This window comes from Gavialis gangeticus, unplaced genomic scaffold (genome assembly GCF_001723915.1).
Source record: "Gavialis gangeticus isolate Ggan-Ray unplaced genomic scaffold, GavGan_comp1, whole genome shotgun sequence".
NCBI classification, from domain to species: Eukaryota; Metazoa; Chordata; order Crocodylia; family Gavialidae; genus Gavialis; species Gavialis gangeticus.
The window spans coordinates 63,825,792-63,830,476 of record NW_017729022.1 but is presented as its reverse complement, the minus strand read 5'-3'; the positions used below and the strand labels follow the sequence as shown (position 1 = coordinate 63,830,476).

At 47.2% G+C, this 4,685-nt stretch overlaps 1 protein-coding gene across 2 annotated transcripts in view; it reads right to left on the bottom strand.

Moving 5' to 3' along the window:
• MFNG (MFNG O-fucosylpeptide 3-beta-N-acetylglucosaminyltransferase) overlaps positions 1 to 4,685 on the bottom strand; it is a 17,927-nt gene that overhangs the window by 10,294 nt on the left and 2,948 nt on the right. The window lies entirely within an intron of this gene.

The following is a 4,685-nucleotide window of genomic DNA, read 5'->3' as shown; positions in this document are numbered from 1 at the left end:
CTCTGAGCCTGGTGCTCTGCTCATTACAAGCCCACAGCTCACTCCTCCTCCATGTCCCTGAGAGGGTGCCCACTCCATCCACCCCTTTGAATGCCCAGTCTGGGCAGAGAGGGTGACCAGCCTCAGTCAGGAGAGCAGTCTCCTTTCTGTCAGGGGACTGAGGGAAGACTGTTCCCCTCCATGCTGCTCTGCCAGCTAGCTCACTGCACAGCCAGCTCTGCATTCAGCCAAGGGAGACTCCCAAATCAATGGGGGACTCCGGAGTCCTAGGCTCAGACTCTCAGGTGGTGCAAGTCTGTACAAGTGCTCTTCAGTGAGGCAACCTCCGGGAGCCTCTTCTCCTTCTGGGAGTTACCGAACATTTGCCCACTGCAGCCAAGGGCCTCACTCGTGCCTCTATACCTCAGAAACATGCAGTTTTATCTGAGCTTCCCCACACCCCCACCCCAGTCCCACCACCTGGTGAAAGGAGAACGTGCACAGCTCCAGAGTCCCCAGCCAGCTTAGCTTCAGTGTTTGTAGCAGAAAACAGAAGCTTTGTGGTCAAAGGAAACTTGGGTTAAGGGAGGAACATCTGTTTGTGTGTTAAGCTTCTATAGACCCCTGCTGCCTCCCAGCCCCTTCCTCCGCCCTGGCCCCCACCTAACTCCCTGTGCTGCCATTGTGTGACATCTCCCCCCGGCCCACAAGCAGAGCAGGGATTGCGGCCAGCTGAGAAAAACTTCCCTCAAGCAGAAAATGCGCTTTCAGGGAATCAAAGGGGCTGAAAAAGAGAGACACAAGCCTTAAACAATCTCCCCACCAGCTGCCCACAGGCTGGTTAAACACAGCACCCGGTTAAATCTTAGTGGGAGGAGAAAGGACAGACCCCAGCACATCCCATGCTCCATCTAGAAAGCTGTCAAGGCCCTCCCCACACCCACCTCATCCCCCTCAGGGGGGAAAAGGAAAATGAAAGGGCCATATTCACCAACAGGAAAAACCAGGATTACAGTCATTAGCAAGGGCAGCCCTGGGGTAAGGGGTTTCTATAGACCACCTGATTCTGATGGGTTCTGTGAAGGGCAGGTAGCAAGGAGCAGCTTGAGCAGACCTGCTCTGGAGGTTTCAGCTGAACCTTTTCTTCACTAAAAAAACTCCCCCCTTTGTCAAAACCAACTCCTCCCAGGGGCAGGACTGCAACTTGCAAGCATTTTGTAAAAAACTAAATTTCTGCATGTTTCAAAGCTAAAAGGCTTCAGTTTGTCAGCATGAAACAACTCCTCAGTTAGACATTTGAGCTAACAATAGGAAAAAGATTGCTTTTAATAGTTCTGACAGAAACACCATATTTTTACTGACCCAAACCGTTTTTTGTGTTCCAGATTTTCATTTTTGTGAAATCTAAGATTCCAGCTTCTCAAATGTTGAGAGGGGGGAAAGCTGAGATAGTTGGCAAGTTTAAGCAGCACAGGAAACATTTCTCACCCAAGCCTGTACCCAAGAGAGCACCGGGCTCTGAAACAAGAAGACGTGATCAGAAGTGAAGAGAGAAAGCAGGGGACTGGAAACACTGGAGGAGTGAAGAGATGCCAGGACAGGAAAGGGGGATCCTTTCCCCAAAAGAGGCCATGAGAAAAACAGCCCTGAAGCGCATATTCAACACTGGCCAGGATGCATTTTTGCTAGGGTAGTAGTAGATGGTCCACACATCCTTCTCCCTCCCAACTCTTAAACTCTCTGCACAAAAATGTCCCATTCTGCACACCCTTGCAGAAACACATTATGCCCCCCTCCTATTCATACAAGCCCCTAATTAGCAAGAAAACTTATATGCTCTCCCCTAGCTTTCCTTTCCACTTCTGTGCTGAAGATGGCTGCTCAGCACAGCCAGCTTGCCAGCTGACAGTTCCTTTTCTTCTCTGTCCCCAACACTTGGGAGCATGGAGCCACTGGAGTAAAACTATCCTTTTCATCTGAGCAACTTCCCTCTGTCCCCACCCCGAGCCCAGGCAGGAGGAAGAGGGAAAGGACCCTGCTAGAAATCTACGTGAGTCACCGGCTGCAGCATGGAGGTTCCTCTCTCAATGAGACAGCTTCTGTCACCCATACAAATGATGCCTAGATCTGCTGGGTGGCAATGGTGCCCTGTATAAACAGGGCCTCAAACTGCAGCATCTCCCATGGCCACTGTCCCTGCAGAGAACAACACAGAACATTTCACCTGAGACAAACACGGTGTCCCATCTACCAGCTGAGGCAGAGGGGTGGACAGGAGTAGCCCCCTCCGCTCCTTTGATTCCTTAGCCTACTAGGTTCTTCCCTATGCCCACTGCTGCACCATCCCAACACCTATTGACTTCTCAAGGATTTTAGGGCCCATTTCGGCAGGCCACAAGTGCAGAAGTAGTGGAGCTGGAATTCAGCCACTACTCCCCCTTCCCCTCCTGCAACAGGCAGTTACTGGCTCTGGGGGGAGGATTTGTCATTGACACTTGTTCTCACATCCACTGTCCAATACCTGGAGCTTGTAGAAATTGTTTTATTACTTCAGTTAATGTGATGTCTGGTCAGGGACATGGATGATGGGGTCTGAAGCATGTCCTTAGGCTCTGAAAAGGAAATGGTAGGGTGTGTAGGAAGAGAGACTTCTCTTGGGGCACAGATACTAAGGAAACTCTAGAGCCCTCTTTACTTCCAAGAACAGCCTTGTATGACCAGCCAGCTACCACTGGAGTATATATGCTGCAGTAATGCATCAGAGCAACAGCTTGTGGCCTGCACAGCCCCTGTTAGAGGAATGTCCTGACAGGCACCACTGAAGGAACGGGGCATAAGCTGAAAAGATCAGGACCAAACTTAGCTTCCATCTCTAAAGGATTACATTTCACCCTTGTTTACAGTCTAAGAGAAACACCACCCTGAAAATGCAAACCCATTGCAGGTGCTGAAAGCAAATCTGGAGAAGGAAACCGTTCCTCTGACCTGTGAAGAAGACAGCTGAGATTTTGGACCTCACATATTTTCGCAAGCTGAAAGCCTGGGAAAAATAATGTTCATTTAGGTCAACTGAAATGTTTCGATCCAATCATTTTTCTTTTTCACTACAATTCACTGAGATTTCTCAATTCAATCTTACTTCAAACCAGACAGTTTTGCTTTGAAAATGTTGCACAAAGCAGCCTGACAATTTAAAAAAAAAAAAAAAATTTCCAAGATACTTTCAAGTCAAAACATTCATCCAAACCGACCTTCTCATGAGAAAAACTCCAGTTTCAGCAAATCAGCATTTTCTAAAGAAAAGACTTTTTTTTGCCCAAAAGTTCCCAGCCAGCTGTAGCTGAAAGTTTGTTGCAGGTAATTCCCCGAGAGAGGCAGCATGATTCTACCGAGAACTAGAACATAAGAGCACTGGACTCTGCCACTGACCCAGTAAGTGACCTTGGTCAAGTCACTTCAACCTCTCCTGTGCTTCCATTTCCCTTCCCACCTTTTTTCTGTTCTGTCTATTTAGGCAGGAAGCTCTTTATGATAATCTCTCACGTGTGTCTGCACCGAGCCCATGACAGTGTCCAGACCTCAGCTGGGGTCTCTGAGCAGTACTGGATTACAAAAACTAATCACAAAGATCACAGATTACCAGGCCTCCCCCTACTGTGATGCAGGGTTGGCCCCTGGGGATCCATGAAACCAGGTGTGAGACTACCAGACTTCTACTTGGAGGCACTGCCACCTAAGTTGGCCTTGGCAACACAGACAGCTCCCTCCTAGCCTGCTGCCTGCCTAGGAGAAGGCTCTGCTGTACATAACCTCATGTGACAAGCTGGCGTATCTCAGTTTGCATGAGAAGCAGCTTGGTTCAGTGAACTGAGCTCCAAACAAAGTGCACATGATCCCTGCAAGTCAGTCCTGGTGGCACTGCTTATTTCCTCTATGCCATTAGCTGTGCCATTTAACTTTTCGCCATTGTTTCCCCCTGAGGCTAATGGTACTTACCTACTGCACTAGGATGGGTGCAGTGGGGATTAACTATTGAATGCTGCAGAGTGCTATAGACAGGCTAAAATTCTCCACAGTCACATAAACCACTGTACAACAGGGCCTATGTCTCTCAACGGGACAATTACCTGTCCTTTACAACCATATTTACATGTTGATAATTTTCTCTTCTTAGCAAAAAAAAAATTCTTCTTGATAGAAAAATAACTTCCACCTCCCTCCCCCCACAAAAAAAGAATCAACCCAAAATATTGGGAGGGGTCTCGAAAGTTTTCAGTTTACTTCAATAAAAATTGGGGAAAAAAATTTCAGTTTTCTTTTCTCAACCCATCTTACTGGCAAAACAGAGAAAGAGAAAAAGGGAATAACAAGGGGAAAAAAACCTGAAGGTTTTCAACCATTTAAAAACAAATAGATTCATGGATGTTAGGGGTTGGAAGGGACCTCATGAGATCATCAGGTCTCTTTTTACAATTTTTTTAAAATGCCCTCCCATTTTTCCAGCCAGCTTGATTTGAGAGTCAACAGCTAGGCACAGATCTCAGTACAAACAGCAGAGGTTCAACTTTTGTAGCACAACTAATGGGTCTGGACAAATAGTTCCTGTATTATTTTTTTTTTTAATTAAATTTGTATTTGAGACCAAATTAGCCAAAGCTACATCCATATCCAAGAGTCCAGAACCATAAGTGGCCCTACTACTGGCA